Genomic DNA, 23711 nt, shown 5'->3' with positions numbered 1-23711 from the left:
GGCCAACCAATCAGCACTCTCTTCACTTGCAGTGTATATTGTTGTTCCTCCGTTACTCTTGGTAATTTCTTGCTAGCTGTCCTGATGAGTGCAGGAGGAAAAAAACTTTGATAGTGTGTCTCTATTACAGTAATACTCAAAATCTTTTATGCCCAGCTGAGAGGGCAGATGAGGCATTAGTCAAACATTTCATCCAAAAGACACAGCTCTGACAAAGCAGCACTCCCTCAGTACTGAGTATGCGATCATATGATCATAAGAGGTAGGAGCAGGCCATTAGCCCCTCAAGCCTGCTCCATCATTCAATAAGATCATGATGGCTTGATTGTGGCCTTAATTCCACTCTCCTGTCTGCCCTCCATAGCCCTTAACTCCCTTGTTGATCAAAAAAATCTGTCCAACCCAGCCTTGAATATATTCAATGGCCCAGTCTCCACTGCCCTCCAAGAAAGAGAATTACAAAGACTAACAACCCTCTAAGGGAAGAAATTCCTCCTCATCTCCATCTTAAATGTGTCCCCTAGTTCTAGTCTCCCCCACAAGGGGAAACATTCTCCCAGCACGTACCCTGTCAAACTCCTTCAGAGGCTGATACATTTCAATAAGATCATCTCTCATTCTTCTAAACTCCAATGAGTATGGGCCTAACCTGCTCAACCTTTCCTCATAAGGCAACACCTCCATCTCAGGAATCAGCATCTAGTGAACCCCCTCTGAACTGTTTCAATGCAGTATATCCCTCCTTAAGAAAGAAGGCCAAAACTAGGTACCAATGTCCTGTACAGTTAAAGTAAGGCTTCCCTACTTTTACACCCCATGCCCCTTGCAATAAACACCAACATTCTATTTGCCTTCTGAATTACATTCTGTACCTGCATGCTGACTTTTTGTGATTCATGTAACAGGGCACAAAGGCCCCCATGTACTGCAGCATTCTGCAGTCTCTCACCAATTAAATGACACCCTGCTTTTCTATTCTTGCTGCCAAAGTTGACAACCTCACATTTTCCCACAATGACAATTTTCTGCTCACTCACTGAACCAATCTCTATCTCTTTACAGGCTCTTTGTATCCTCCTCACAACTTGCTTTCATACCTATTTTTCTATCATTAGCAAATTTGGCTGCAATACGTTCAGTCCCTTCATCCAAGTCATCAACATAGTTCGTAAATGGTTGAAAACCACACCGGAGAGTCAGCCTAGGTTTCTGTGCTCAAGTCCTGGAGTGGGACTTGAACCTATCATTTTTTTGGTTTGAGCCATACGAGTGCTACCCATTAAGCCAGGGGCACTCCAGGCATTGGTAAGAGCGTACAATCTGTCCATGGTGCCAGCTCTTTAGCTGGGACATGAAACCAGCCCTCTCAGGTGAATGTAAAATGTTCCAGGGTACTATATTTATCCCTTAACCAACAGCACTAAAACAGATGATCTGATCATTATCACGTTATGGTTTGTGGGAGTTGTGTGTAAATTGGCTGCTGTGTTTCTTACATTACAACAGTGACCACACTTCTAAGGCACTTCATTACCTGTAAAGCCCTTTGGAACACCTGAAGCCAAACAAGCCCTTTCTTTCTTTAATCACAGCAAGTGACATCAACCCTAAGCGTAACAAAGGGAACAAAAGACTCTGACTTTACTTCATTTTTTAAATTGACACCCTTAACATCTTCTCCCGTTTACCAGGCTGATGAAAGACAGAAATAGAACATTAGCGCAAAGTTAAAATGTACAATTTTCAGGGCATTAACTGGGCACCCTGTGGGGACTTAATGAAATAGAAAATAGTCCTTGTCTTCACACTCGAATAAATGATCATTGAATAATCAAAATGATTGTGGAAATGGGTTTTTATTACCACGAGTGGTAAAAAAAAAAATAACAGACACTTGAGTAAATTATTCTGCTGGACTCAAATTGAGAAGTTCTGATGATGCTAACAAACATGAGTTTAAGTAAATTATGAAGCTTGGCAAAGCCCCAAAGTTGAATCACTGTTAAATTTGCTGCCAGCTATCCCTTACTGCATATCAGATGTTTAATATATTCAGTCAAAAGACACATTATGTTCATGCTGCAGTAATATAATTTGAGAAGCGTTCATAGGGTTTCTTGTCAGCTGGTGATTAAAAGGATGCAACTGACCACTTTGGAAATGTTGGCATAGAAATTCGACTGCACTGCGCATTCTTTTAAGGGCACCAAGTGGCCACTTAACTTTTCAATATGGCAGGCAGCAAGTGTACATTCATTGGGTGGAATCTTCCCAGTCCTGGCATTCCCACCTCCAGGCGATCTTGCCAAGGGCAAGGTCAATGTGGCAGCGCCTACCTGTCCGGTGTGGCAGATAGCCAATTCGGGCAATTAAGTACCCATTTGAGGGCATCGGGATTTTCCCAGTGTCGAGCCGACTCCCGCTGAGATGGGAGGCTGCAGCAGTTTGTCGGCAGCTTCCTGGCAGCAGATGATGTGGACCATCGGACCCTCCTTCCAGTCGTTGCCGAGGGAGCTGCAAAAGTTAAAGAAAGCCGCAGCCTCAGCCATAAGCCTTCCTCTAGAGGGATTTCCCCTCTACCCTGAAGTCTGTACAAGATGTGGAACTTCAGTTTTGTAAACATTTCATTCAGGCTTTTGAGGACAACTCTTGAGGTCCCCACACGGTCCCCTATATTCTTCAGCAGCACCCACCTCTCCCACTAGGGCTGCCCTCGACCCATGGCTGCAGGCCTCCCTATTGGTTCTCCCACCTCAGGGACCCACCCACTGTCCTTATTTGGGCAGGGAATGCATAGATGGGCCTGCTAATTGGTCGCTTCCAGGAGGAACGCGGTCTGCTATTGTGGTTTTATCTTGGGACTCAATGGCTTCTTACTCTAGAAAAGACCTTGTTGGAGGCAATGGTCATTTGTTCAAAAATACTAAATTACATGCTAACTATTTACAAACGTTAAATAAGACCAAGATTTATCAGGAGCTACTCTTAGAGATGCTTCACACTCATCTCCTCTTAGTGATGACATCACTGTGGCATAGCTCCTTACACACATGCTCAGGACCTATCATTAGAATTAACCCTTTAGTCTCCATGTCAAGTGGACACAATGTATGATGCAGTTTTCAATGCACTACAAGTCTTGGTGAGTTTGTATAGGGCACTTTTTCAATCTCCATTGAAATACTGTTATACAATCCCTATTTTTGTGATGCAGTTGGGACATCCTGATTATTGGAGAAGTCACAGAGAATGTCTACTAAACTGATGCTGGAGATGAGGTGACTTATGAGGACAGAATAGAGGAGATGGGAATGTTTGCACTAAGAAAGAGAGGTCCAATAGCACATCATCAACATTTTGAGGATTCTAAGGACTTTTGGGATACTGAACCCTGGTTGCTATACAAGTCTGGAACTAGGAGACAAGAACTGAGGTTCAAGAGAAGGCTGGTGAGCAAATGCCTCAACTTGGATTACCTATTGAATGTCTGCAACAGGCTACACAGTGTTAGTAAATTCAGCAAAGAGCTGCAGAATATTTGGGGAGAAGAACAGTTGGGTAAAAGAAGAAATATTGCAAAGCGTGTGTTTTTCTAAAATGTTGACTCTGGTCAGATGGATGCAATTGTTTTATCTTCTCCTGAGTGCTCCTATCATCGAATTATAGAATCTTATAGCACAGAAGAGGACCATTCAACTCATCACACCTGTGCCAATTTTGAACAAGCTGTGCAATTTAACTCCACATCCCAGCTTTTTCCCCATAGCCCTGCAAATTAATTCTCTTCAAACATGTGTCCAATTGTTATTTGAAAGTTTCTTTGGAATCTGATCCCACCGTCTTTTCCGAAGGTGCTTTCGAGATCGTAGCAACGCTCTGTGAAAACAATTCTCCTCATTTTCTCTCCGGTTCTTTTGCCAATTATTTTAATGATATGACCTCTGGCTATGGCCCTGCATGCCAGCGGAAATAGTTTCATCCTAGTTGTTCTGGCAAAACCTTCTCATAAATTTGAAGACTTCTGTTATGACTCCCCTTAACAATCTGTACTCTAAGGAGGACAATCCAAGCTTCTGCAATAACTGCACAGAACTAAAGTATCGTCCTGGTAAAAATCCTCCGTGACCGCTCCATTGTCCCCCCTACAATCTACAGAACATGGTTGGACAAGTTCAGTGTTGTTGCAGATTATGACTGTTACATTTTGGTGTAAAACAAGTGTGGGTCAGAGGTTGGGAATTTTGCAATGAGTAACTCACCTCCTGACTCCCCAAAACCAGCCCGCCATCGACAAGGTACAAGTCAGGAGTGTGATGGAACCTTCTCCGCTTGCCTGGATGAGTGCAGCTCCCACAACACTCGAGAAGCTCGACACCGTCCAGGACAAAGCAGCCCCGCTTGATTGGCACCACTTCCACCACCGTGAACATTCTTTCCCTCCACCATGGATGCATGGTGGCAGCAGTGTGTACCATCTACAAGATGCACTGCAGCAACTCACCTTCCAAACCCACAACCTCTACCATTGATAACAAGGGCAGCAGATCCACGGGAACACCACCGCCTGCAAGTTCCCCTCTAAGTCACACATCGTCCTGACTTGGAAATACATCGCCGTTCCTTCACTGTCGCTGGGTCAAAACCCTGGAACCCCCTTGCTAATTGCACTGTGGGTGTACCTACACCACAGGGACTGCAGTGGTTCCAGAAGGCAGCTCGCCACCACCTTCTCAAACGCAGGTAAGGATAGGCAATAAATGCTGGCCTAGCCACAGCACTCACATCCCATAAAGAAATAAAAAAGATGCTTAAAATGCTTTGCTCACCATCAACATCATTCATCAGGTCAATGCGTGCAAGTGCCCAGGAAAGAAGTCTATCCTTTAAGTATCTCAGCCCCTCTTTCTCATGTTCCTTTACTGAGGAAGACGAAGGAGGAATAAACAAGCAGTCAGTTTATGAGGCTGCTCATAAACGCCACAATATGCATAAGCACATCCGTAAATGCTAATACCCCCATCAATCATAAAGGCAAACTATTGGACAAGGCTCCTCAGTTACAACTTTTTGCCACAGGGTAGATGATGAATCAGGTACAGCGTTCAGTTCCTTAATAATTTATTGGTCAGTGAGTTATGATTGCATCCGATTGAAAATTATTAAATTGTTTGTACCTTAGGCAAAACCAGAGTGCCTGAAATGAAATAGGTTCCGCAAATGCGGAAGTTTCAATTATTTTGAACAGAGTATGAGATGTAGCACCTGATATATGGTTGATTAGTGTTTTCAGTAAGGTGGTATATGGGCACTTGCAGTTCAGAAAATGTATGTACAGCCTGTCTGTCTTTATTTTTTTTAACAGATCCTGATCTAATTCTCCTCTCTCAGCATGCTTTGAAGACACACGGGTGCATTTAAATGCAGTGGTCTATATGCAAATTGTGCATGCCAAGGAAAATGTAATGAGCATGGAATTGCTTTGTAAGATGCCCTCCATTCTATATACGAGTGAAGGCCAGCTTCACAATGCAGTTTTAAATGCAGCTGAGATAAATCAAGTTACTCATTCCTTGGTATTCATATTCAAAGTAAATAGTGATAATGATTGATTCTCCAGTCGTTTCGAAGGATGGGTGTTCAGCAAGGAAATCAATCACTCACTGTCTAGATAAGTGGTGTTGTCTCATTCACGTTGTTAAATGAAATCTTGATTTGCAGATCCGATTGCAAACATTACACATGAAGTCACTGCCAGAGGGGTGGGTGAATGCGTCGGTTTTGGGGCTCGCTTGTCCTGTAGGGACCTGACTGTGTCCTCCCCAAGTGATGAGATTCATCGATGACAGAAACATCTCAGTTTGTAATAACGCGGCAGCTTTCTGGGTTAAGGTGACCTGAGAAATGGTGCTCCTCTTCCGTTTTTTTGGGCATCACGTCATTTTGACTTGCTCAAGCTTGTAAAGGAAACCCCATTGTGTTACTTGTTGCTGTTTGTTATGATGCCAATCGTGATTCACGTTATTTATCAGTAAGTGTCACGTATTAATTTTACCCAGGTGTCATTGACATGAGATGTAACTTTTGGTCTAGAATTGCACTTTCTGCAAGTTCTCTGTTGTGTTGTTAATGTACAGTGCTGTGTTTCAAGCAGTGTTTATGTTTCCTTTTGTATTTATTCATTAACAGGATGTGGGCATCACTGGCCTCATTTATTGCCTATCCCTAGTTGCTCTTGAGAAGCTGGTGGTGAGCTGCCTTCTTGAACCACTGCAGTCCATGTGGTGTAGGTTCACCCACAGCGCTGTTAGGGAGGGAGTTCCAGGATTTTGACCCAGTGACAGTGAAGGAACGGCGACATATTTCCAAGTCAGGATGGTGAGTGGCTTGGAGGGGAACTTCCAGGTGGTGGTGTTCCCATGTGTCTGCTGCCTTTGTCCTTCTAGATGGTAGTGGTTGTTGGTTTGGAAGGTGCTGCCTAAGGAGCATTGGTGAGTTTCTGCTGTGCAACTTGTAGATAGTACACACTGCTGCTTCTGTGCGTCGGTGGTGGAGGGAGTTAATGCTTGTGGATGGGGTGCCAATCAAATGGCCTGCTTTGTCCTTGATGGTGTCAAGCTTCTTGAGTGTTTTTGGAGCTGCAGTCATCCAGGTAAGTGGGGAGTATTCCATCATGCTCCTGACTTGTGCTTTGTAGACGGTGGACAGGCTTTGGGGAGTCAGGAGGTGAGTTACTCATCGCATGATTCCTAGTCTCTGACCTGCTTTTATAGCCACAGTATTTATATGGCTAGTCCAGTTCAGTTTCTGGTCAATGATAACTCCCAAGTTGTTGATAGTGGGAGATTCAGTGATGGTAATGCCATTGAACATCAATGGGCGATGGTTAGATTCTCTCTTGTTGGAGATGGTCATTGCCTGGCACTTGTGTGTTGCAAATGTTACTTGCCACTTGTCAGCCCAAGCCAGGTCTTGCTGCATTTGGGCATGGACTGCTTCAGTATCTGAGGAGTCCTGAATGGTGCTGAACATTGTGCAATCACAGAATCACAGAATCACACAATGCAGAAGAGGCCCTTCAGTCCATCGAGTCTGCACTGACACATGAGAAACACCTGGCCTACCTACCTAATCCCATTTACCAGCACTTGGCCCATAGCTTTGAATGTTATGATGTGCCGTGTGCTCATCCAGGCACTTTTTAAAGGATGTGAGGCAAACATCCCTACTTCTGGCCTTATGATGGAAGGAAGTTCATCGATGAAGCAGCTGAAGATGGTTAGGCTGAGGACACTATCCTGAGGAACTCTAAGGATGCCCTGGACCTGAGATGATTGACCTGCAACAACTACAACCATCTTCCTTTGTGCGAGGTATGACTTCAACCAGCGGAGAGTTTCCCCCCTGACTCGCATTTGACTCCAGCTTTGTTAGGGCTGCTTGATTCCGCACTCGGTCAAATGCGGCCTTGATGTCAAGGGCAGTCACTCACACCTCAGCTCTGGAGTTCCATTCTTTTGTCCATGTTTGAACCAAGGCTTAATGGAGTCAGAAGCCCTGGCAGGCCCTGGCAGAACCCAAACTGACTGTCAGTGAGCAGGTTATTGCTAAGCAAGTGCCACTTGATAGCACTGTTGATGACCCCTTCCATTATTTTACTGAAGATCGAGAGTAGACTGATGAGGTGGTAAATATTTGGGTTGGATTTGTCCTGCTTTTTGTGTACAGGACATACCTGGGCAATTTTCCATATCGCTGGTAGATGCCAGTGTTGTAGCTGTACTGGAACAGCTTGGTTAGGGGCGCGGCAAGTTCTGGAGCATAAGTCTTCAGTACTATTGCCGGAATATTGTCAGGGCCCATAGCCTTTGTAGTATCCAGTATTCAGCCGCTTCTTGATATCATATGGAGTGAACTGAATTGACTGAAGACTGGCATCTGTGATGCTGGGGACCTCAGGAGGAGGCTGAAGATTGTTGCGAATGCTCCAGCCTTAGCCTTAGCACTGATGTGCTGGGCTCCTCCATCATTGAGGATGGGGATATTTGTGGAGACTCCTCCTCCAGTGAGTTGTTTAAATGTCCACCACCATTCACGACTGGATGTGGCAGGACTGCAGGGCGTAGACCTGACTCACTGCTTGTGGAATCGCTTAGCTCAATCTATCACTTTGCTGCTTATGCTGTTTGGCATGCAAGAAGTCCTGTGCGGTAGCTTCACCGGGTTGACAGCTCATTTTCAGATATGCCTGATGCTGCTCCTTCACCTAGATTACATTATCGAAATGGTTTTGGATCTTACAGAAAGACAAAGTTTGCATTTATATAATTCCTGGAGACCCCTCCCAAACAGCACTGTGGGTGTACCCATACCACATGGAGTGCAGCGGTTCAAAAGGGTGGCTCACCACCACCTTCTCAAGGCCAATGAGGGTCCGGCAATAAAAATGCTGACCTAGCCAGTGACACTCATGTCCCGTAAAATTATTTTAAAAATACTCCCCCCCACCGCCCCCCCCACCACCCCCCACCCCCGCCCCACCACCAGCCCCCCCCCACCCCCATGACCTCAGGTCCTTTGCAACCAAGGAAAGTCTTTTGAATTGCAGTCACTATTGTAATATAGGGAAACAGGGGAAGCCAGTTTACAAACAGGAGTTTCCCACAAAAAGCACTGTGAAAATGATAGTATGAGCTGGCCCAGTTGGATGTTGGATATGGTATAAATATTGGCCTTTTCCTCTAATCGTGCTGTCGGATTGTTTACAATGCTTGGTGGGAGGTAGATGCAGACTTGGTTTAAGGTCTTCTCATAATGTCAGATTATGTCATGATGATCATTGCAGTCCATTTAGAGATTGCCAATATTTTAAAAATTACCATAACTTGTTTCATTTCTTACTTTGCTCAATTGCTCTTGCTCTGAAATATTAGCCAGCTCCCTCATGAATTTGTCAACATTTCATTATCAATGAGAACTTTGCTGCAGACATTCATCGCCTCTATGTGAAATGATCATCCCATGCTGTCTCCTCAGGAACGCTCTTGTCAACTTCCCGTCTCCTGTTTGCAGACTTTGGATTTATGTGTTAAGTTAGCATAAGAATTTAAGAAATGGGAGGATTATTCCACTCTATGGACCATCGAGCCTGCTCTGCCATTCAGTGCAATCATGGCTGATCCTCTACCTCAACTCCACTTACCCGCCTGCTCATCCCCATATTCACTGAGAGACTAAGAATCTGTCTGTCTCAGCCTTAAGTATTTTCAACAATGGAGCATCCACAACCCTCTGGGTAGAGAATTGCAAAGATTCACAACCCTCTGAGTGAAGAAATTCCTCCTCATCGACAAATGGTCAACCCCTCATTCTGAGACTGTGCCCGTGTGCGCTAGATCCCCCCAGCCAGCAGAAACAACCTCTCAATGCCTATCCTGGCAAGTCCCATCACTATGCTCTATGTATGCTCCCATGTGACCACCTCTCCTTCTTCTAAACTCCAGAGAGTTTAGACCCAATTCAGTCAACCTTACATCACTGAGCAAGTTTGCTTTAAAGGATTTATTTTTTTTCTCAAGCCATTGTCCACTGTGCTCAGAAAAAAAAAACTCTTCTACTAAACAATGTTTATTTTATTTTACAAGAGAATGTTCGAGCCAAATATGGGGCAGAATTTTTAGGTCAGTGTGCGGGCGTGTGCCCGACCCGATCGGACATGAGCTTGTGCAAAATAACGTTGGGCGAGTGTCCCAATGTCATCCCGCACACGTGCGATATTTCAGTCAGCGGGCGCGCGCAGAAGTCAGAAGCGCGCCCGCCGACAATTAAGGGGCCAATTAGTGTAATTAATGTTGCAATTGTCTCGGGTTTTCCATGGTCCATCCAGCCTTACGGTTGGCGGACGGGCGAATTGGCCAGGCGGACTTTGCATTTTTCATGAAACCTCATCCAAGGGCGGGATGAGGTTTCCGTGGTCAAATATATAAAAAAATAAAAATCTCTGGACAATATTTTTATCATGTATACGTTCAGGTGACTGATTGTGATGCATGGAGATTTTGGTTCCTGATTTTAAAAACCTTATTTATGGGTTTTAAAGTCTTCCGCTCCCTGAGGTAGCCCTCTGCCTTCAGGGACCTTTCATTCCGCCAAATCGCGGTCAGGGGGTAGGGTCCGTTCCCTGGTCGCTCCTGTGCCCGCCAATTGCGCATGCGCCTGATGACCTAAAAATCCTGCCCATAGCCTTGAGTTGGGTTTCGCCATGGGCAGGGCTCTTAGGTCGTCAGGTGCGCACGATCTCGGTGGTCCCGGGAACGGCCGGGAAAGGGAGCCCCCAACAGCGATCGGCCCCCGACTGCGATTTCACGCTGGCTGGCCAATTAATGGGCAGCCAGCATGAAGCGCGCGCTGCAATGCTCGGCGCTGCCCGGGGTGGGGGTGGTGGGGGGTGCGGGGGAGGACGGCGGGTGCTGAATGAAAGCTCTCTGATGGCAGAAGGTTGGACGGACCACGGAAAATCGTAGACAATTGCCACTTTAATTAGACGAATTGGCCCCTTAATTATTGGCAGGCGCGCTTCTGACTTTCGTGCGTGCCGCCTGCCGAAATATCGCCTGAGCGCGGGATGATGTCGGGACGCTTGCCCGATGTCATCTCGCGCGATTTCGCGTCCGATCACGTCAACTGGAAAATTCTGCCCCATCTCTGTCGTTTTGATCACTCATATTCATTTTCTTGTCTTTCTTGCCATCTACTCTTCCCTGACCCCCCTTTCACGGCCCCTCTGCATCTTTCCATATTCCTACCCAATACAGTGAGCAACTCCAGCAATTACTTTTCTCCCTATCCTTGTATAGCCATTTCTTAAATCTCCCAAGTAATTGTAGAATAAGGGTCTGGCACATAAAGGGTTAATATGGGACTGAGTATAGCACTGCCCACACAATGATGTAAGAGAGCACGTGTCCCGCACCTCGGGTCAGTGTGGTGTTGGACAGAGCCACATGCAGACTCAAGCACGGAGACGGCTCCGAGCTTGTGCCCTTTACTATGGGCAGCATCGTCCATGCCCTCTGGCGTCGGGCGTGCTCGGTGGCCCGAGTGGACAAATGTGGTGAAAAGGCCAAAATTCAGTTTCACAACGTCGTGAAACCAGTTTCCAATCGTCCGCTCAGCCCGTCCACCCACATTGGTGTGATTGTACACTGATGTGTTTCACAACAGCAGGTATAAGGTGTGCACTTGGCGGGCTGCACTTTGAAGGGACCGTGGAGGTGAGTACACAGTAACGTTGCATAGTGCTTGCCTAGGTCGCCTGTTGAACTTCAAGGTTGATGCATGTTGGAGGCGTGTGGAAAAGGGCTACCCTGCGGCTGAGGTGACTTGGTGGTGAGGGCAAGGCCTGCCCTGCGGCTGAGACACATTGGAGGGGGGTGGGTGGGGAAGGGGCTGCCCTGCGGTTGAAGGTAGTGCACAAGCACATGTGGGGTAATGGGAGGGAAGCGGCCACCCACCAGGGGAACCTTATATAAAGTGACCATTCCTCTACAGCTGAGACAATCCAGACATAGACATGCTTGGAGTCAGGTCTCTAGCTTATCTGCCCACTCAAGAAACACAGAGGCATTCAAGTGCCACCAAGAGTTTTCCACTCTTTGGACACAGACTGCAAACTAATGAGCATTTTAGTGGACTGCAGAACAGTTGGACGACTGGGCACATTGTACAATCTCCTTGCTAAAGCTGGCCATAGAGCAGTCACTGCTGGAGGTGCTCACAGCCCTTTGCAATGTCATCATCCCGGTTTGGACCAGTCTCATCTATGGTTCTGTTCTGAAAGTATAGTAATTTTCATAATATTTTTCTGCTTCGTTATAAAGTAGGTTTATGGCTGTGAGTGTAGATGGTTCTGTCTGTGTGTTTTAATTACATTGGTATCAGGTAGACTGCAAGCTTGAAATTATCTAAAGAAACTGGTGTAGAAATGTACTTGAAATGCTAATGAATAAATGTGGATGCTGTCTTAGCATGTAGGGTATGAAGGGAATTTGCATTTTTAGATAAGCGAAGGGATTGTTGGATTTGAAAGGGATGTTAGACTGTTTACAAATAGCCAGATAAGCAAGGCTAAGGAGGGTGTTTATTTTTCCCAAAGGTTACTGACAAAGGTACAGTTCAAAGGCAAATGGAACAATGGAATTTACATATTAAGGAGAGAGAAATATACATAAATGAATGAAAGGCTACGTTGGGAAAAGATCATGTAACATCTAACAGGAGTGTGTGAAACAGTCTTAAAGAAGCCTCCAGCCATTTGTACATAAGTTTGGTGTGTCCAGTAAAACTAAAGTTGAAGAAAGCCTTTTGGAATTCCACTGTCAAGTGGGCACTGTAGTAACTTGCTGTTTTTTTAAAATCTAAAATCTATTTTGGACCATTGCATTAAAGGGGATGTAACTGGGAGACAGGTAAATGAGGAATTTTAGGAGTTGTTAGAGTATTAAGTCATTGTAGTCTTATGTATGTGCTTGAAATCTTTTATTTTGTTAATAAATATTTTAATTTAATTTTTAAAATCTCTAAAGATCTTAATGGACTTGTTGCTTCTGAATTCAGTGCACAAATCTTCTCATAATAAATACAAATTACAAAACTGTTGTGATAGCGTGGCCAATTTTCCCTCGTGGGTTTGGTCTGCCTGGCACACATCATCTCCCACATCATAATAGTTTGAGCTAACAGTGCAGGCGTGGAGTGTGGGTTAGGAGAATTCCTGTGCCTGAGCTGAGAGCACAGCATGCAGTCCTGTGGGCAAGGCTGCCGCCAATCAGTTAGGTGGAGTGGGGCGGAGGTGGGTGGGGTTTTGGGCAGCCGTGCAGTGCACTAAACTCTGGCCATCTAAGTGGTGGCCAGCACTCCCCGGGATGCATTAAGGGAGCTTCAGGCTTACCCAAGAGAGGTACTTAGTACACCAAAGCTAACCCATGATTCTCTCTCTTTCATCCTGCAGGAGGAGTACATCAGGAGCATGAAGCCTGGTGGCCTAGCTGTATGACTCGTGGCGTACAGAGAGTGGAGACGATGGAGAAGAGAGCGAGAGAGACTGCACTGAGGAAGGAGCAGCACCCTCGGGAAGAAGGGGCAGCTGCGCCTCCCACACATGCAGCTGAAGAGCCACAGTGAGCCATTGCTGTTCAGCGCCTAGCTAGACCCAAGGTCTATAGATGCCGCCTTTCATTCCTGCAGATGGCCGAGAACCAGTGCCACTGAAGACTGTGCATGTCTAGGGAACTGGTCGGTCACATCTGCCAGGTACTGCAGGATTTGGTGCCACAGGGTCATGGAGGGCATCCACTGCCAGTGGCTATGAAAGTGACCGCGACACTCAATTTCTATGCCGGTGGCTCCTTTCACGTCTCCACAGGTGGCCATTGTGAGACCTCATAAGCCTCCACCCACAGATCCATCTATGAGGTCATGAATGCCATCTTCACGAGGGCACAAAACTTTGTGCATTTTGCCCGGGACCAGGAAAGCCAGGATACAAGAGAGACTGGATTCGCCCAGGTCTCGGGTTTCCCTCAGGTGCAGGGTGCCATCGACTGCACTCATGTGGCGCTTGGATCTCCATCAGAACAGAGGGTGAACTACATTAACCCCAAGGGTTTGTCGAATTTGTCGAATGTACAGCTGGTGTGTGACCACCACAAATGCATCCTGCAGTTGTGCGCACAGTTTCCAGGGAGTGTACATGACTCCTACAATCTCAGTCGGTCACAGATCCCTGCAGTCTTCCAGGTTGCACAGAGGCTGCAGTGTTGGCTCCTAGGGGATAAGGGCTACCAGCAGAGTACATGTGGAATGAGGCTCAAGCTGCAATGCACAACTTGGTGGAGCAAACCATCGGGATGCTGAAGATGAGGTTCCGGTGCCTGGACTGGTCTGGTGGAGCCCTGCAATGTAGCCCACAGAGGGTGTCAAGCATCAACCTTGCCTGCAGTGCCCTTTACAACCTGGTAACGGCAAAGAGGAACTGGCTGAGGAGGAGATGCAGGAGCTGGAAGTCTCCTCCAAAGAGGAGGGCATCAATGCTGATGAGGTTGAGGAGGTCCTCGAAGGCAACGATGATGGCAATGAGGCCCTCACACTGGCCAGACAAGACAGACACACTCGGGAGGCACTCATAGCTGCTAGATTTGTGGAGGATGAGGACGACATGCAGTGAGGAGACACCATTGATCTTCAAATTGTATCTATGAATGTTTGACTCCAGTCTGGTTTATGGCAGTGCACATACACTCTGTGATGATGCTCCTGTCTTGGAGACACAGTGGAGGCCCTAATACTTGCTCAATTGCAGGAGGATAATGATGACATGCAGTGAGGACACTCCATTGTTCTTCACATAGCCTTTGAGAATGTCTGGCTCCTGTCCAATGGCAGTTCGCTTGTGCTCGGTGATCAGGGTCATATCATAGAGGCACAGCAATGAAAGGTTAAAAGCATCTGATCCTTTGTCCGCCTTCAGCACCTGAACCCTTCAGGAGCACACCGTCACTGGTCACAGATGCTGAAGAGATGGGAGCCACCAGACCTTAAAGATGCTGAAAGCACACAGAGAGAGAATGATGGAACTCTGTGACACCTGCCCACGACATTCCAGCAGCAATGACCAGCACCATCGAGGTGCAGGCATCAGTAATGTGTCCAGTGAGTGTGTGGCCGGATCATCACTTTGGTCTGAAGGCTGCACAAAGCACAGGGAAGAGGCCCTGGACTGAGAAAGATAGAACATAACATAAGAACATAAGAAATAGGAACAGGAGAAGACCATTCAGCCCCTCAAGCCTGCTCCTCCATTCAATAAGATCTTGGCTGATCTTCTTGTGATTCGATTTCCACATTCCCATCTAACCCCGACAGCCTTTGATTCCCTTCAGAATCACAGAATCACAGTGCAGAAGAGGCCCTTCGGCCTATCGAGTCTGCACCAACACGTCAGAAACACCTGACCTACCTACCTAATCCCATTTACGAGATCTTGGCCCATAGCCTTGAATGTTATGACGTGCCAAGTGCTCATCCAGGTACTTTTTAAAGGACGTGAGACAACCAGCTTCCACCACTCTCCCAGGCAGTGCATTCCAGACTGTCAGCACACCCTGGGTAAAAAGGTTTTTCCTCACATCCCCCCTAAACCTCCTGCCCCTCACCTTGAACTTATGTCCCCTTGTGACTGACTCTTCAACTAAGGGGAAGAACTGCTCCCTATCCACCCTGTCCATGCCCCTCATAATCTTGAACACCTCAATCAGGTCGCCTCTCAGTCTTCTCTAGTCCAATGAAAACAACCCAAGTCTATCCAACCTCTCTTCATAACTTAAATGTTTCATCCCAGGCAACATCCTGGTGAATCTCCTTTGCACCCCCTCCAGTGCAATCACATCCTTCCTATAATGTGGCAACCAGAACTGCACACAGTACTCCAGCGGTGGCCTCACCAAGGTTCTATACAACTCCAACATGACCTCCCTACTTTTGTGATCTATGTGTCGATTGATAAAGGCAAGTGTCCCATATGCCTTTTTCACCACCTCACGAACATGCCCCTCTGCCTTCAGAGATCTATGGACACACACGCCAAGGCCCCTTTGTTCCTCAGAACTTCCTAGTGTCATGCTGTTCATTGAATACTTCCTTGTCAAATTACTCCTTCCAAAGTGTATCACCTCACACTTTTCAGGGTTAAATTCCATCTACCATTTATCTGCCCATTTAACCATCCCGTCTATATCTTCCTGTAGCCCAAGACACTTAACCTCACTGTTAACCACCCAGCCAATCTTTGTGTCATCCGCAAACTTACTAATCCTACCCCCCACATAGTCATCTATGTCGTTTATATAAATGATGAATAATAGGGGACCCAGCACAGATCCCTGTAGTACGTCACTGGACACTAGCTACCAGTCACTAAAGCATCCTTCTGTCATCACACTCTGTCTCCTACAATGAAGCCAGATTTGAATCCAGTTTATCAAATTACCCTGTATCCCATGTGCATTTGCCTTCTTTATAAGTCTCCCATGTGGGACCTTGTCAAATGCTATGCTGAAATCCATCTAAACTATATCAACTACACTACCCTCATCTACACACCTAGTCACCTGCTCAAAAAATTCAAGCAAATTTGTTAGGCATGACCTCCCTCTGACAAAGCCATGCTGACTATCCCCGATCAAACTTTTCCGCTCCAAGTGGAGATAGATTCTCTCCTTCAGAACTTTCTCCAATAGTTTCCCTACCACTGACTTGAGGCTCACAGGTCTGTAGTTCCCTAGCTTATCTCTACAACCCTTCTTAAATAGCGGGACCACATTAGCTGTTCTCCAGTCCTCTGGCGCCTCCCCCATGGCCAGAGAGGAATTAAAAATTTGGGTCAGAGGTCCTGCGATCTCCTCCCTTGCCTCCCTCAGCAGTCTGGGACACAAATCATCTGGACCTGGAGATTTGTCCACTTTTAAGCCTGCCAACACCTCTAATACCTTATCACTCCCTATATCAATTTGCTTAAGAACCTCACAGTCTCTCTCCCCAAGTTCGATACCTTCATCCTCATTCTCTTGGGTGAAGATGGATGTGAAGTATTCGTTCAACACTCTAGCGATGTGCTCTGGCTCCACCCATAGATTGCCCCCTTGGTCCCTAATGGGCCCTAATCTTTCCCTGGTTATCCTCTTCCCATTGATATACTTATAGAATATCTTGGAATTTTCCCTACTTTTACCAGCCCCTATTTGCTCTCCTAATTGTTTTCTTATTCTGCACCCTTGCCTAACAGGAATCTATCTATCTCTGCCTTACAAATATTCAGTGACTCCACCGCCTTCTGAGGCAGAGAATTCCAAAGTTGCACAGCCCTCTGAGAGGAAACATTTCTTCTCATCTCTGTCCTAAAAGGGTGATCCCTAATTTTAAAACAGTGTCCCCTAGTTCTGGACTAACCCCACAGAGGAAACATCCTTTCCAAGTCCACCTTGTCAAGACAAAAACAGAATTACCTGGAAAAACTCAGCAGGTCTGGCAGCATCGGCGGAGAAGAAAAGAGTTGACGTTTCGAGTCCTCATGACCCTTCAACGGAACTGAGTAATATTAGGAGAGGGGTGAAATATAAGCTGGTTTAAGGTGGTGGTGGGGTGGGGGGGGGGGGGGGGGGGTGGGGAGGGGGAGAGAAGTGGGTGGGGGGGGTGTGGTTGTAGGGACTAGCAAGCAGTGATAGGAGCAGATAATGAAAAGATGCCACAGACAAAGGAACAAAGAGGTGTTGAAGGTGGTGATATTTTCTAAACGAATGTGCTAATTAAGAATGGATGGCAGGACACTCAAGGTACAGCTCTAGTGGGGGTGGGGTGGAAAGACTAACAGGGCATAAAAGGTATAGATTTAAAAATAATGGAAATAGGTGGGAAAAGAAAAATCTATATAAATTATTGGAAAAAATAAAAGGGAGGGGGAAGAAATGGAAAGGGGGTGAGGATGGAGGAGGGACTTCAAGGTCTAAAGTTGTTGAATTCAATATTCAGTCCGGAAGGCTGTAAAGTGCCTAGTCGGAAGATGAGGTGCTGTTCCTCCAGTTTGCGTTGGGCTTCACTAGAACAATGCAGCAAGCCAAGGACAGACATGTGGGCAAGAGAACAGGGTGGAGTGTTAAAATGGCAAGCGACAGGGAGGTTTGGGTCTTTCTTACGGAGAAACCGCAGGTGTTCTGCAAAGCGGTCGCCCAGTTTACTTTTGGTCTCTCCAATGTAGAGGAGACCGCATTGTCAAGGCCGTTCAGGATCTTGTATACTTTAATCAAGTCACCCCTCATTCTTCTAAACTCCAGTGGAAACAAGCCCAGTCTGTCCAACCTTTCTTCATTAGACAACCCACTCATTCCAGGTATCAATGAAATAAACCTCCTCTGAACCACCTCCAATGCATTTCCATCCTTCCTTAAATAAGGGCGGTACACCTGCTTTTATCTTGTGCAGAAAGGTTTCACATCTGAGTGACAAGAACACTGCTCATCAGAACAAGGAGCCATAGGCAGGGAGACATTCTTGGGAGTTTATTTACAATAGTAAACATTATGAACAAGTGATCAACACCAGGCTACTTCTTCTACACAACTGCATCTTCTTAACTTTCCTAACCCTGCTGCTACGTCTTGGTGCTACCCGGCCATCCACAGTGGAGATGGAGGCAGCCTGCTGACTGCTACGCCCTGTGATGAGCTTAGCGGGCGTTTTCTAGTGGGCTGAGATCTGGAGGGCCCCGGCTTGTTTTCGGGGTTCTGCTGAGTGGCAGTGCCACCCTCCTTGGCCTGCGAAGCTGGAGTTGCTGCGGTCACAGGAAGAGGGGATTCGGATGGGCCAGAAACTCCCAGAGTCACCTGGGTGGATGGCCCCGGGGCGGATGGGGGTTTCCCTGCTGATCCTCCTCCTTATGTTTGCCTGAGGGCCCCTGGCTGACTCCTTGAGGAGAAGGGGTAGGTGAAGTGAGATCGGGCACCTCAGCACCCCTCTCGAGTACACACTGTCGGAGACCAACTATGGCGTCAACGATGGATTTCAGCCTGCACAGCAGTGCAGGTGCGACTTTGTGGACCAAGGTCTTCATGGCGGCCACCATCCTACCAGTGTTGACCTCGATGCATTGGCATGCCGGCGCTATCACCTCAGCCTGATGGTGGACGGACTCCTCCATCTTGCCTTGCAATCTGAGGAATTGCAGCGGACATCCCTTCCTGATGTTCCCGAGCTTGCATTTGCAGCTCCAGCAACTGAGGTACGACTGAGTCCAGAGGCTCCTCATCTGTCTCGGACTCAGCAATGTTCTGGCCTCCTGCAGTCCTTCGAGTGCCGGGGACCTGCGAAATACCTGCAGCTACCCACTTTGGATCAGGAAGTGCGATGTGACCACCAGATTGTGGTCCCGAGGCTACCCTAAAGCTAGGTCCCACCGAGGTGTGTGTCTCTGCGCTGGTGGAGGGTGTGAGTGAGGCTGTGACGGGACTTCAGGGAGGGTTTCAGCGAATTCCTCTTCTGAGCTTCCCTTAGGGCTTGAATGGAGGCCCTGGGTTATGGACTCTATTGGCTGTTCCCCAGATGTGCCTGTGAAAGCAAAGTGAGATAATTGGTGCATGGCAGTGGCCTGTGTAAGAGGACACATCATTCACGGCATTATTGTCTGATGGATGTTGCACTGCTGGATCCTCACTTGGTACAGCACCGCCAACCTCACCGTCACCACAGAACTGGTCCAGGTCATCGCTGGCCAGCTAGAACCATAGAACCATAGAACACTACAGCACAGAAAACAGGCCATTCGGCCCTTCTAGTCTGTGCCAAAATATTATTCCGCTAGTCCCATTGACCTGCACCTAGTCCATAACCCTCCAGACCTCTCCCATCCATGTATCTATCCAATTTATTCTTAAAACTTAAGAGTGAGCCCGCATTTACCACGTCCGATGGTAGCTCGTTCCACACTCTCACCACTCTCTGAGTGAAGAAGTTCCCCTTAATGTTCCCCCTAAACCTTTCCCCTTTCACCCTAAAGCCATGTCCTCTCGTGTTTATCTCTCCTAATCTAGGTGGAAAGAGCCTACTCGCATTTACTCTGTCTATACCCCTCACAATTTTGTAAACTTCTATCAAATCTCCCCTCATTCTTCTACGCTCCAAGGAATAAAGTCCTAACCTGTTTAATCTTTCCCTGTAACTCAACTCCTTAAGACCCAGCAACATCCTAGTAAATCTTCTCTGCACTCTCTCAATCTTACTGATATCCTTCCTGTTGTTAAGCGACCAGAACTGCACACAATACTCCAAAGTTGGCCTCACCACTGTCTTATACAACCTCACCATAACATCCCAACTCCTATACTCAATACTTTGATTTATGAAGGCCAGTACGCCAAAAGCTTTCTTTACAACCTTGTCTACCTGTGACGCCACTTTCAGGGAATTATGTATCTGAACTCCCAGATCCCTTTGTTCCTCCGCACTCCTCAGTGCCCTACCATGCTGGATGACTCTGTTTTCAAAGTCCGTGAGGACCTTGATTTCAGGCATTCCTCCACCAGTCTGCGACCTCTCCCTCTTGTTGTGTGCCAGCTTGTTCCACATGAATAGAGATGGAGACAGTGTAAGCAGGATGCCTGCCAGTCCAGATGATAAGTCTAGCTGGCCTGCGTGGGTGGTGAATGGTCCCTTGGATGGGCTGAGGACAATGTAAGTGTGTGTGAGAGATTGACTGGTGAGTCCCTTGAACTGGCAGTGAGTGAGATCCCTGTGGATGTGTGATGGGTTTATGAGTGGGTGAGTTGAGAGTAATGAGAAGAGTGACTTACCCTAGCAGAACGGAGGGGTTCATTCATCCTCTAGTGGCACTGGGTAGCTGTCCTCTTTTGAAGGGCGTTGGCACTGACCACCGCTGTCACCGCCTCCCAAGCCAGATTAGTGATGTTGCTGCCCCTCCTGCAGCCAGAGCCGGGGTAGAGGCAATCACGGCCGGCTTCCATGGCATCCAAAGGGCACGCGAGGGAGTGCAATCTGGGGGCTGCAGTCTTCTTTGCTTTTCTGGGCCCTGTCTTCTTTGCAGCCGTTGTGGGCTGGAAGCGCTGAGAGGCGTGTGCAGCTGCACATTAAATATAGCACATTCAGAGTGCAGAGTCGGCAGAGCTTGCAAGGCTGAGCTAAATTCCTTTAAAATTTCAGGCTGTAGCTAGTCCTGAGAAACCTTTAAGGCGATTCGGTGTCAGTGCTTTCAACTCAGGACTGCAGCAAAGACATGACCCCGAAAGGCAAGAAGATTGCAGCCCTCGAGCGCCTTTTAGATTCCGTGGAGGCCCCGCTGTGATGTCCTCTACCCCCACTCTGACCACAGAAGGGGCAGCTACATTACCACGTCGGCTTGGTAGGCAGTGGCAGTGTTGGTCAGTGCCAATGTTGCACAGAAGAGGTTGGCCAATCAATGCAGATAGAGGATGAATTATCTCATCCGTGCAGCCAGGGTAAGGCAACTACCTCATCACTCTAAACTCACGCGCTCACAAGCCCATCACACATTCGCTGGCATCTCACTCACTGCCAGCTCAAGGGACATCACCACTCTCTCTCTCACACACACCTTATCATCTCCATCTGGCCTCATCTCCTCTGCAGACTGTCTCCTCAGCCCTCACCATCTTGAGGCCACTTGCACAGATCAACATCAACACACACTTTGAGATACCCTCCTCCCCCAGTTCAGCTCTCATCCTGCAGCCTCTTCTCTTGCCTGAAGTCACTGCTCCCCCTTCCTCAAGCAAGACCCCATTGAAAAGCCTCCCACATATGGCTGATCTGGTAGGTAGAGACCTACCCATGAAACCCTAAAAGTGATGGTGGTGCTGCCTGTGAAGCCTGGCACTGATGACTGCGAGTGCTGACCGAAGCAAGGTAGGCAAACAAACCTTGAAGTCCGGAGTGAAGTGCAGCTCGCTAGGTGCATACACTGTTATGAAACACGTCAGCATGTTTCCAACGGACATGGGCAAACGATTGAGCAGGAGGAGATGAGTCCGATGGGCTGGACTGATAAAGATATGCAGATGTATTACAAAGAGGTTCCCAACGTCCGATGGCGGGCTGAGCGGGCAATCGCAAGGTGGTTTCACGCCATCGTGAAACTGATCGTGCCACCGAACATGCCCGATGCCGGTGGACACGGGAAATCCTGGCCATTGAATTTCAAAAGTCTTTCATCGTCTGGGTATATCTGCTTGTAATCCTCTCGGAACCTTCTGGAAGCTTGACAAGTCGAACAAAGGTCAGCTGACTTTTGTCAGCCAACTTTAAGGCTCCTTGTGTCCATTAAAAAAGGAAGGTCAATGCTTTCCCAAAATCTATAATATCACAACTACATGCTTATGACACTTGTTACTTAATTCCACCGGCACTAAACCCCTTTACCCATGTCTTTATCAGTTCCAGACTCGACTTTGTCATTGCCTGTCTGCCAGCTACTCAGATCCATTTCTGTAAACATTAACTCTCCAAACCGTTGCTGTTTGTGTCCTGCTCTGCAGTGCAGAACGTTCACTGACACATATCCCAATACCTATTCTCCATCAGATTATCATCTATCTTGTATTAAGCAGGGAATTCCAGACTTTATAGCCTAGGCAGCTGAAGGCACGTCCCTAATGCTGGAGTGAAAAAATCAGGGATACACAGGAGACTAGAGTTGCAGGAGTGCTGACATCCTGATGATTAATTAATTAATTGATTGATTGATTAATTTAGATTATAACTTAGAGATGAAGTTAGTATAATGGTGAAAGATCACTTTCGTTCGAAAGATCAAGGTGTAGAATCACTTTGGGTAGAGATAAGAAAAAACAATTTTTTTGCTCCTTCTTTCAGGAGTTGCGGACGCCACAGTAGCAGATGGTGGTGAGCTGTCTTCTTGAACCGCTGCAGCCCATGTGGTGTAGGTACACCCACAGTGCTGTTAGGGAGGGAGTTCCCGGATTTTGACCCAGCGACAGTGAAGGAACGACGATATATTTCCAAGTCAGGATGGTGAGTGACTTGGAGGGGAACTTCCAAGTGGTGGTGTTCCCATCTATATGCTGCCCTTGTCTTTCTAGATGGCAGTGGTCGTGGGTTTTGAAGGTGCTATTTAATGAGTTTTGGTGAGTTGCTGCAGTGCATCTTGTAGATGGTACACACTGCTGCCACTGTGCGTTGGTGTTGGAAGGAGTCAATGTTTATGGATGGGATGCCAATTAAGGGACTGCTTTTTCTTGGATGGAGTCAAGCTTGTTGAGTGCTGTTGGAGTTGCACTCATCCAGGCAAGTGGAAATTATTCCATCACACCCATGACTTGTGTCTTTTAGATGGTGGACAGGCTTTGGGATATCAGGAGGTGAGTTATTACTGCAGGGGAGTCTGAAAACAGCGCGAGCAGAGAGGCAGTCGGGAGATTGAAAACAGCGCGAGAATACAAATAGTGACCTCGTAGCAAAGAAGAAATTAAGTTGGTTGGAGAAGAAGGTAGCTGTTTGGTGAGTATCTAGTAAGTGATTAAGGTCTATTCTGCTCCTCGGGTTTAAAATAGTACAGGCACTGTACCTTGGTAAGCTGATAGTAAGTTGATTGGCCGGTAAGTGCTTAGTGTTAGGGACAGCCAACTGGGGACACAGGATTTAAGGTAGATCTATAAATAAAATAGAACTAAAGCTTTACTTCAATTATTTTATTTTAATGTTAAACACTTAAAACACATACCTGTCTACTTAAGAGACATGTAACTTTTAGTTATCAGTGGTACTAGCATTTTGAAAATTGTACTATACATAGGAATTACTCTAAGTTAATTAAGAAAGCCATTAAATTAAATTAACTAATTAACATAAGTAACAATGGCAGAACAGCTGTTATGTTGCAGCTGTGGAATGTGGGTACTTTTGGATGCCAAGGCCATCCAGGGCAAACACATCTGCAGAAACTGTAAGCTGCTGGAGGAATCCTGGATCAGGATTATTGATCTTGAAGCTGGAATGCAGACACTGCGCAACATAAAGAGGGAGGAGGAATACCTGGGCACTTTGTTCCAGAAGATGGTCACGTCTCTTACAAGAGTTTTGGTCAGCAGTGAGGGGCAGGAGGATGTGGCCATGAG

The sequence above is a fragment of the Cetorhinus maximus genome, chromosome 4 (assembly GCF_964194155.1).
Source record: "Cetorhinus maximus chromosome 4, sCetMax3.hap1.1, whole genome shotgun sequence".
Classification (NCBI taxonomy): domain Eukaryota; kingdom Metazoa; phylum Chordata; class Chondrichthyes; order Lamniformes; family Cetorhinidae; genus Cetorhinus; species Cetorhinus maximus.
The sequence above is the reverse complement of the archived record's forward strand: the minus strand, read 5'-3'. Positions refer to the sequence as shown.